This window comes from Prosopis cineraria, unplaced genomic scaffold (genome assembly GCF_029017545.1).
Source record: "Prosopis cineraria cultivar Desert tree isolate PC_DT_omini unplaced genomic scaffold, ASM2901754v1 PC8, whole genome shotgun sequence".
In the NCBI taxonomy this organism is placed as follows: domain Eukaryota; kingdom Viridiplantae; phylum Streptophyta; class Magnoliopsida; order Fabales; family Fabaceae; genus Prosopis; species Prosopis cineraria.
In genome coordinates, this window is record NW_026555339.1 from 4446586 (window position 1) to 4458128 (window position 11543).

Consider the following 11543-nt stretch of genomic DNA (forward strand, 5'->3'; position numbering starts at 1 on the left):
TAACTCATTTTAGTCCTTCGATTTGGGCTTTTGGGTCGTCTGATGCTCACTCCTAGTGGGGGCTTGTTAACTATAGGCCCAAAACCCAATTCCACTGGGTTGATTGGGACCTCAAAATTATTTCTTGGTGTATGTAGTTATTACACGTAAAGTTAAAAAATAAGCATACTCAATCTTTACGCGTCTGATTCATAAGAGCTTGAGTCTTTAAATTTTTTTTTTTATTTTTTATTTCATTTTTAAGGCTCAATTCTTATTTAAAGAATTTAAGACCGGGCCAGCAAACATTATTTTAAAAAATTAAAATAAATTAAAATAAAATTAAACACTATAAATTAATTAAAATATTTTAAAATTAAAAAAATTAAAATTTTTATAATCTTATTAAATTAAATAACACCACATTTCGAAGTTTAATAATAAAATTTAAATCTTAATTAAAAAATAATTTATTTTTTATAAATACACAAAATAATAATTATAGAAAAATAAAAAATATCATAAATTATATATTGTACACTAATATTTATTAAAAATATATTAAATAAATTTTAAAATAAATTAAAATTAATAATATAATGAGTGTAGGATCAAGTGTTTCAAGTGAGCAAGTCCTTTTTGACTTCAAACATGTGTTCCATCAAAGAAAAATAATTAATAATAATATAGCCAGGCTTGAAGAGCTACCTGAGTTTTTTTTTTTTTTTAAAATTTATCAAGGCCAAGCTTTAAAACTCGGTTACTTTAAAAAAATAATTTTTAAAGTTTAAACTCTTATTTAAACAGGGCCTCTAAGCCCAACCCTTCGAACCTGGCCCTTATTCCCAACTCTAACAACACTATTATATAATATCACCTTCCATATATTTGTATAGAAAACCACGAGAAAATTATAAGGGCTATTTGAAAGTGTTTTATTTTATTATTTTAAGAACTAATGTTTGTAAAATATGTTTTGAGTTCTTTATTCTCTCTTATTCTCAAAACAAAATCTCATAACACTAAAAAATCATTTTCATTTTTCTGTTATCTAAAATAATATTTTATTTTTTTTTTTTTAAAACACTTTTTAAAAACACATTATCAAACAAATTTTTTTATCCTTTTATCCTAAAAGACAGAAGACTATTCTTAAAATAGGTGTCAAACATCCTAAATTATTGTTCATTTCTCAAAACAAGGACCATAATATAGTCTGGTTTAATTTTACAAAACTATGTATTCTTTTTTAATAATTGAAAATAATTTCTGAGTAAATTATACTGGTTGGGCTGGAAATGATTATTACTTTTAATTTTAAGGAAAACATTTGAGAAAATTTTTTAAGAATTTTTTATCTCAAGTCATTCAATAAAATTAAAAATACTAAAAATTCCTTCTTTGATATTAAAAGACAAAAAAGTTTAACCATACTCTTGAGCTGTACCATATATTTTTAAAATCTCAGAAGAGCCTTGTGAAAATATTTTTTTCCCATTTAATATTCACTCGTTACAATTTCCTCATCTAACCTGACACCACATGCATGCCAAAGTCAATGCTAATACCCTTCCAATAAATAATAAATAAAAAAAGATGGAAAGAATGAATAAATGATTGATGCATACAATTATTTTACAAATCAAGCATCAGTTGGGGACTTTTCTATCATTCTAAAGACAATGATAAAATATAAAATATGGATCACAAAAATCAGCTCCTTATATTTTTACAAATCAAGCATCAGTTGGGGGACTTTTCTATCATTCTAAAGACAATGATAAAATAAAAATATGGATCACAAAAATCAGCTCCTTAGTCTGTAGGAGGCAAATCTTGAGGGGGGACATCAGATTGAGATGACGTGGGGTGAACCGAAGTCCAGATCGGGGAAGACACCAGGCGGCCTCTCTCGAGGCTCGATGGAAAGTAACTGAGTTGAATCCCCACCACATCAGCCCAACCATATGAGGTTCAGCCCGTCATAAAGAGACATCATCAAATTCCAATTACAACGATTTACTATACAGCTTAATATTTTTTTGATGTATGCTCATTTCCTTCAAAACAAAATACGAGAGATTGATTATAGGCTAGGAAAGCAGTAATCTTACTCGTAATAAGTTTCCTCCTCGTCCACAACTAAGATCCCAGCTTTCACCGGTTTGTACTATTTCCATATTTATGGACTTTCCTGAAACAAGCAAAATCCTAATCAGTTGGTAGAATGGTGCCACGAGTAGCTTTTCCTAAGGTCATATGAGGCAAGACGTTCTTAATAGATTTGATATATTAGTCCAAGTCAGCAAGAAGCCGTTATCAAAAGTAATTTAGCAAAACAATCGGCCATAACATAATTCCATCCATACCCGTTTCCAAAGTGTTCTTCTCCCCAAGTCTTGACCAACCTGATGAAAGGAAGGAAAACAAATCATACTATTCACCAAAACAAAATTTAACGTTACGCTAAAACCAAATATGGCCATGATCAGCCGCATAGAGGATGAAAAAAGAAAGAGAAGAAGCCAGCCAGACACCAAGCAAGGTATTCTGATGGCTGCTAATGCTTATAACATGAAACATGGTAAAAGAATGAGAAGCCCCACTTTTTGCTATTAAATCAGCAACTTGGAAAGAAAAAAGGTCGATTTCGCGCTCCTGAGTCCATGAACACGCAGGTGGGAGTGTAAAGGCAATGCATTGCATATGAAGGTGACGACCAAAACTAGAATGGGAAAAATAGGGGGCGACCAGTGTTTTTATGAACAGGACCAATTATGTCACTGCCTTCGATCCATTTCAATGGATTGACAGCAAAACTGAAAGTATGCCATCCTAAACTCACAGCTGTAAGCAGTTTGAACCAAACAACTCAAGATCTTGGTGATTAACTTTATCAGTCAATGGACACCCAAATTAGGAAGATAGCCAAAACTTAATCTGTCCTTCAATATCAGGATTCGTTTCCTTGGAGGAACTCTTCACCATGAAGATACACCATGCGACATTGCTGTAACGTGAATTATGTAATTGTGAGGGAATATAAAAAGGGTGGGGAGAAAGCTAACTCAGAATAACCTCCCTAAATCAAGTACATGATGAGAACAAGTGTTTGCGCTAAGGTTTAGGAATAAAAATGAGCTAACATGACCCGCAGATTATCTATGGAGGTATATGGGCTAATGACATGGAGAGAAGGCAAAAAAATTGAGATAGACAGAAACTAAAATCACTAAAATCATCATGAGAACGTACGTTTCGTTAGCAGGAGATACATGCCATGTTTCCCCATGCCGTGAACCTAAGCCCATAAAGAATCCTCTCCTCCCACTTGTCTCCCCATTTTGTCCCAAGCTCAGTTTCAGCCCATTTATCAGTCTCTGAGAATTAATAAAACTTATATAAATCAGAAGGAGGATGCATGAAGGAGATTATCAATCATAACTGATATAAAAGTGAACTCCACATGAAAAATTGGAGAGTGGACACCCCCTGCACTCCTAAAACAATCAGCTATAAATTCCAGTTGTCTAGGAGTCAGCAACAGAAGAATTCTTTAATGCAATTATCAAGTTGAAACTTACGCAACAGACTTTAAAAAACAATAATAACTATGGATCAAATGCTGACCCTTTTTTATCTGATTTTAAAAGTACATAATATGAAGATTAAGACATATCAATAGATACAAAATAATCTTTGATTGATAATGAACTTGTTTACTTAGATCTACATGATGGAAGCTTTCCATCAAATTAAAAATTTTCCAAAAAAAATTATCATCACAGAAGTAATTCATTGCTGTAAGAAATATTTTCACTTTTTTTTTGGTGAAAAAAACATTTTATGCTTTATGCCAACGTCAATGGATCTTAACCTATATATACCTATTCTAAGGCATATAGCACATGGAAACGTGAAATGGCATGAAGATCATTAAAGCAAAAATTAATATGAAAGGATAATTAAAAATAACCATTTGACAACAGATCCTCTTCCATCATAATGTTCTCCCCACTTTTCCCACCATGATTGGTCATTCAGTCTACCATACTTATGTGCGCCTTTCTCGGTCCAGCCTTTTGCATCATATTTCTCCCACCTACAAACATTGTAAATGATTCATAAAGAAAACCAATATTTGATGTTATATACTAGATCAGCTTACCATTTCTCATACCACCCAGCATTTTTCAGTTTCCTGATTTTTGCTTGTTTTGTGCACTCCTTTCTATTCTCGCTATGTTGCTGCAACAATAAGTATGCAACACTAGTTTAGATGACCACTTTCCTTATTGTCAACATGGAAATGATTTAAAATCAAAAACGGACCTCCATTCATCTTGATGAAGGTTTTCTTGCCATGTTTCCCACCATGAATCCCCCTCGGCATTTTTACCAGATTTCTCCACACCTGTAAGAATATATGAAACTAATGAAATGCACCTGCTCAAGGACAACTTTTTGATTATTTAAGTGGATGGCAAATAATGACACTATAGCCTGTAGGACGCAAATTCTATAATCAATTGCACTAGTAGTAATTATAATATGCAGCACACTGGGGAAAATAAATTCTTTCCGAGCCCCCTAAAATATTTGGTGAATTTGCCAATTTTGGAAATGAAAATTACTGCCAATTCAGAATGAAGGTCCAGGGAAACTCAGTAGATTCATAATTTATGAATTGAGTAGCCTACTAGCAGCATAACCTACTTGTCAAATGCAAAAGATAGAGGATATTGTATGGCATGGGATACAAGGAAATTTTGACATTATGTTTGAGTCTTTAAAGCAGCCATTTCATTCAATAGAAGTTTGAAAAAAACAATGCATATGACCAGAATATTGAAAGTAAAGTAAATGGTTAACTAAACATGGCAGAAACTTCCTGCCAGGAACTACTCATCCAAATAGAGATCATGAGTAAACAAAATGAGATCCAGTAACTTTTATTGAAGCAGGATGTGTGAAGAGAAACATTCTAGGCACAACAAAGGACCAGCCAAATGATTGCTCTCTATTTTGTATTAACTTTGACCGAAATAAAACAAATTGAGATCCAATAACTTTTATTGGAGAAGGGTGTGTGAAGAGAAATAATTCTAGACACAACCAGGGACCAGCCAAATGACTGCTTTCTATATTGTATCGACTTTGACCAAAATACGCATGCACACATAATATCTCTAGAGTTTTGCTAATTAAACTTAAGGGGTCCAAAGCAACTCCCACCAAAAACAATCAGAGTTCCTACATTTTCAGAACAAATTCCATATAATCAAATATCAAGCTGCTCTAGCAAATATAAAGAAGTAATGTACCTAGCTCCTTATATCCAGTCCAGTCACTCTTCTCCCACCACTGTCAATTAGATCAATAAAGCCAATTAAATGAACCACCTGCTATATGATGCTAATAAGGTTATAAATATAACATATTAAGAACGAAGTTCGCCTGAAAGGCACGTGATGGGATTAAAGAAAAAACATGAAACTACTTCCCTTTCAAATAACCTCATCTCACATCATATTTGATTGGCAACAAAAAACTATTTTGTGGCAACTAATATATACGCACAAATATCTTATGTTAATGGTACTTAGCAGTGAAGTTTAACCAAAATAAGTTGATAAACATGATATTTATACAAAGGAATTAAGGAACCATGAAAGGAATCATGACCTACAAGATATCAAAAGTGAAAAATCCTCTAGTTACAGCTCAAAATAATATGTAACTGCCACATGGTTTCCCTCAAAGTTGAAAAGTGTATACCTAAGAACTTATGAAGAAACAGTATGCTTAAAAGAAACTTCAAAACAATCACATCATGGCTGAATTCGGCAAATCGTTGCATTTTGAAAAATTTGACAATAGGCAAAGGTTGATGCATTGTGTATTGATGACTGTTACTGTCTCTATCAAACATCTGCTAATCCAGTGTACATGATTGTGCTGGTAACTCAAGGATCAGTAAAAACTGCTCATTAGTTAAATTAGTTGCTAGAAGGTGGTAAAGCTGAAAATCATGAATAAAAAATTAATCAATCAATTTTTGAGATTACAATAGCTGATCTAAAATTATGGTCTGCATTCCCCAAAAGAGTTGTATGCAGATCACATTTAACATTTCCTAAGGTGTGCAAAGGGTAAAGTACTTTCACATCAAGATTCTCTTCTCATTATTTGACCTTCTCCTTGATACACTGGCCAGCGTTTTGGACTTTTTGATCTAAGCAATCTAATTTTCAACCTGACAGATCAAAAAAAAAAATTCTAGTCTGCCAGGCCATCAGGACAGAGAAGAAGGGCAACAATATGCTGAAAGGTAGAGTGCTGACCAGCAAGTTATTTTTCTCACATCATGCGGCATGTATGATACATTATCTCCGTAAATCAGCAGCTAACTCTTTATGGTCTAAAGGTTGGAAGTCCTATGGCAATTCTTTTATAATGTAGGGTCCCAAGCAATTAACGAACAGAATTAGCAGGTATTTCCTAAGATAATCTTTGAAAACTGAGCATGGAGAAAAATGAAGAGAAATAGCAACAAGCTTTCATTCAACTTTAACAAACACTGACTTCTTTCTGCAGAATTAATTTATTCCTGATCATTATGTAGTAATTTCAAAATTATAAAATTACATATACCGTTTCTTTCCATTCTGAGGATCCATCCAAAAGACTGACCTCCCATCTTTGTCCATCTACATCTATAACCATTTTCACCCAATTCTTCCCCACTTTCTCTAAACCAGGTACTCCCAATCTTCATTAACGCCAGACTCACTTACGTTTTCATTCAACAAGTTGATACCCCAGTCCTTCTCATTTGCTATACCAGTGTTCTGAAAAAACCAAAGAAGACAAAGAAGAATAGTTTTTAAAGACGTTTCGTTGGCCAACTGAAAACACTGGCTTCTCTTCATCTCAATCATTTGCAAGAATATCAATCATAATACTCTTTTTTGGAGGAGTATCACGTGACTGTGGACCTGAATTTCTTGGGTTGCAGCGAGGATAGAATTTTTCTTGCTTCGCAGATGATCTGCGGCCAGTATGACCAGGCGAGCATAATCATTCAGAGCAAAATTCATCAGAAGGAAATTGTAAAGATTAAAAAAAAAAAATCCATTTTCATGCAATGGTATAATGCATTTCCCAAGACAAAGCATTATTTACTTTGAGGAAAAGTGGATGAATGAATCCTGAGCGTTGTTCCTCCATCTGTCTTCAATGCAGGTAAAAGAATATAACTCCATCACATTATTGACATCTATAGAATTTCTATTCTTAAAACAGTATACCCATTTTTGTATCAACCAAATATCATCTCATTATTGAATGAGGTCATTTCATTTACTAATTACAATTGATATAGCCCTCGTTGATTTCGTGCTTGAGCAAACCCATCAGTTTGATGCAAGATAAAGCCACTTCAATCTCTCACGGGCCATAAGACGGCCCTCATCATTCGCCAGAATTCATGAAACAATTTAAGGCTCCTACTGGTTCTAAACAAGTCGGAAACGCGAAGAAAATAGAAAAACGGTTCTGGTAGTTGACAACTGATTTGCTCTGGTGTGATACACTCTGTTAAAAAAAAAAAAAACATATATCTGCACATACTTCCTTTATGCAATATTTCCTATTACATAAATGTTGTCAAAGTTCGAAAATAGAATGCAAAGCTTTCTTGGCCTTTTGAGTTCATCGTATAACCACTGCCAATGCATACTAGCATAAATCATGCCAGGCCTTCACAGTTGACATTAGTCACCCCACAGACCCCAATGCTGAGATGTTTATGCTATCAATTTGATATACAGTATATAGGGTGAATATCTATGTGAAATAGCGACATAGGCTGGTAATGGAACTTAGACACGTACATGGTGAAGCAAAGGGCAGTGCATGAGACGTTGAATACGAACCCTGTGGGGGATTTTGGTACTATCGACCGCCATTCTCTTCGTTTCTCTCTCAACGTGTTTGCTAGACCGAGAGATTCTGCCGAATCGGGAATTAATGAGTCGGGACAACAGCAACAAATTTGAGAGAGAGGAAGTTCGATCAGGGCGGAACCACAGCTTCTGTGTTGCAAAACATGAATGATATTAAAAATGGAGAAGTCTGAGCTGGAATCAAATTGCGTAGAGTAGCCTCTGAAAGTTGCCGCCGCCATTAAGGAAAAATGGCATTGACAGTCTTGGAGTTCGACTTGTGGAAGCTATAATGCAATGTGAAACTGTGTTTAGTGTTTGGATGAAGACTCTGAAGGTTGGAAAAAGGAAAGAGAAGAGGGGTGAAGGGAGAAGCAGAGGGAAAATCGGAATCTTGATTTATAGACAGTTGAATTGGAACAGAAAGATAAGCAAAAGCGGTGGTTGGGCACGAGAGAGGAGGAGCTCGGATCCATCGGGAGTGGCGAATCCCGATATTTATTGTTTAATCGCACACACGTGAGCCCACATGGGACCCACAATTTTCTGATATGGATTTTCCCCTTACTCTTTGCTGCACTTTGGATTTGCCACGTGTCATTTTCTTCTTTCCTTGAACGAGGAATTTCAGATACCTTAAATTATGTTCTTCTGCATAAATTCCATTTTTGTTCTCTTTTTGCCAACTCCTATTCTCTCAGAGTACAGGTAAAAGATGCATTCAGAAAATTAAAGAAAAATATTCGTGTGATTACAATATGTGGCGCCTTTGAGTTAAAATATTTTGTCATCCTCTTTTTCTTCCTGAATGTGCAAACAAAATGGATGGAAAATAAAAAATTTAGTATGAGAAGAAGATAAGAAATATTAAACCATAGGGAGGATCACATTCAAAAGTTCCATATGAAAAAAATGACAGTAAAGACTCAAAATAATAAAAAAGTTCAATATACACAACTAAATCGTCAAACCTTATTTCATTCATCGTTGAATTTTTTGTTAATAAACTCTTATTGTCATTATTTTCTCATATGAGAGTTCTGAAGCCATTCTCCAATTAAATATGTTTATATAGAATGGCCAAGAGAGTAGTGATGTAGAAAGTTTTATTCTCTTTTTTAAGTTGAGGTTACAAACAGATCAAACATACAATCTCATAGTTGTAAGATATGTTACCATGCCACTATGTTATAAACTTTAACGTATTATTTCAAAGTTATTGAAAACAAATTTTTAAACTTTCAAGATAAACTACTCTTATGTCATAAAGTCAAATTCAATAGGTTTTCTGAACACGCACCAAGACAGGCAGAAAGAGACTGGAGAGGCGAACACGAGGCATACGAACAAGAGGATATCCGAATCAAAGGATGTGACCATAGTTGATGCGTATAAAAAGAAAATGAAACATTTTTTCAGCATTTTAATCCATAAACATTTCTCTATTCTAGACAGTGCATATTCACAGATGCCACAGTTGATACTGACTCAAGAGGATTGGGATTTAGGAGAACGAGAAAATTGGAATGGATATATGATCTGGAAAGTGCCAGGACCCTTATCTATCCAATGGAATGCCACGTCTAATGAATGACACGTGGAAGCTGCTTTTGTAACTGAGCAGACCTGAAGGCTGAAAACGCCTGTTGACCATTAGAAGTGTTTTGTGGATATACGTTTGGCTCTGAATGACGTGTTTCCAAGGATTCATGGTCGTCCAGCATGCCACGTGGCACCATAAACTCATTGCTCTTTGACGAGGAAACCAAGCCATGAACCTCTCTGCTCTCCATGACTCCACGTGCTCTCCCCTGCTCCTTGGATAGACACGAACTCCTTTTCCTTTTCCCCAGCACATTCATACCAAATTTACCTCCAAATCCAATGCGTCATATTACTGCTATTAATATGGCTTGTAGTTCTTACTTCTTAGTTCCTAGTCTTTGACAGCGGCGCATGCCAATGCCAGACCAATTTCCGCCAGAATTTACCGAATATTGTTCCATGTTTATAACTAATATATGGCTTGTTTCTGCCAAGCCAAACCAAAAAAAAGAAAAATCATTCTAAATAACTTCTTCCCCCCTCGCGTGTGGAATTCTTTATTACTATAATCATCAATGTAGTGCACTCTTTTTAATGAAGGCTAACTATCAATGAAAACGATTACATGCTAAAAGGGTATCATTCTTTTATCATTCATCACCTTTATATAATAAGTGAAGGTTGAACAAATGTTTAAAATTTCACACCTCATCCTGAACATTAAAGGTTGAAAAACGAGCAAATAATTTAAGTTGTTTGCCTGTGAAGAAAATTCAAAGAACTATCAAATCCCTATACGCAATAGCATCATAGCAGATCAAATAATACCCTTAAAAGGGTGCTGTGTGAGGTCATGTCTAGCGACCAAATTCAAGACCCCCAACAGTTCATGTAAACCTGCACATTATAGTGCCTGCATGTCTCCCAATTGTTACATGTCTCCCAACGCAAGGGCAGACCATAAATGGTACTAATGAGTTGAGTAATGACTGAGGAAAAAGGCTTATGCAGTGAAAAATCTAAACTCACCTACATGGGGGGAAATTTTAAGCCATCAAGAATATGGCAACAACTAAATTTCCACATTTTCTTCAAATGATATCCATGAAACTATGAGACTATGGGGAGGAAGCACCCCTTTTTCCCCTTGTATTTGTCAATGGTCCAATGCTTTCTTTAAAACTAACAGTCCACAAAGCATTGTCATCTCTCGTTGTACCTCCACAATCAAACCGGTGATGGCCTTAAAGAATTGGCAAGCATGAAGGTTTTACACATAAAAGCAAATATTAAAAAGTTAAGGTTCAAAAATTAATGGCCAAGATTGTAGTCAAATTATTGCTAAATTAATTAGAATAAAACATTTAATTGAATCAACCAAATCATGGGTTCAAAAATTTCCCGTTTTAACCATTTAAGTTGTCTTATTTATCAGTACTATGCATAAGAGCATTATCTACTAAACTAAAATAAAAAATTTTATATGTTTTTATTTTAATGTCAAATTATTATTTACGTTGAAGAGTATTCTGTTTTAATAACCCATGGCTCCGGAAAGTTAGTTCCACCGTAGCTTAAAATGAATGGACCTAATAATGAGAAATGGGCGATTGATAGGCTCAAGTGGGCTGATAATCCACGTCTCCAATGTGTTCTGCTACTCTTTCGCCCGTTCCGTGGTCTGTCTTAATTCGAAATTTTCTGTGTGTTGTTCTTTAGCGTTGCTACTGTGCTCCGTATTTACCTAATTTTTCTTAGTAGTAACTTGAAGTTGTTTGATGGAAATATTCAACCTATTATTTAGCTCGAGCATTTGCACAATAACCATGACATGGCTATTCGTTGGTCTAAAGACCAAATGCCAGGGACGATTTCAAGACGTTCTGTTTTATGAGCATGTCCTACCACGTGAGTCTCGTGTGTTTTACAAATTTTGAAAAACAAACTGCAGTAATGGTTTTTGTTTCGTAACCTGTGATGCTGGGTCCAGTTGGCCTGAAGCCCAGCTACCTCATCTTGTATTCGCCTGATCATGGTTTGGGCTTTATTGGCCCAATAGGTTCTGGCTTTGAA

The 11543-nt window shown here is 34.8% G+C and overlaps 1 pseudogene; it reads right to left on the minus strand.

Annotated features, from left to right (window-relative positions):
- Positions 1–3184: 3184 nt before the first annotated feature.
- LOC129318346 (protein EARLY STARVATION 1, chloroplastic-like) lies at positions 3185–6920 on the minus strand (annotated as a pseudogene).
- Between the last annotated feature and the right edge of the window lie 4623 nt (positions 6921–11543).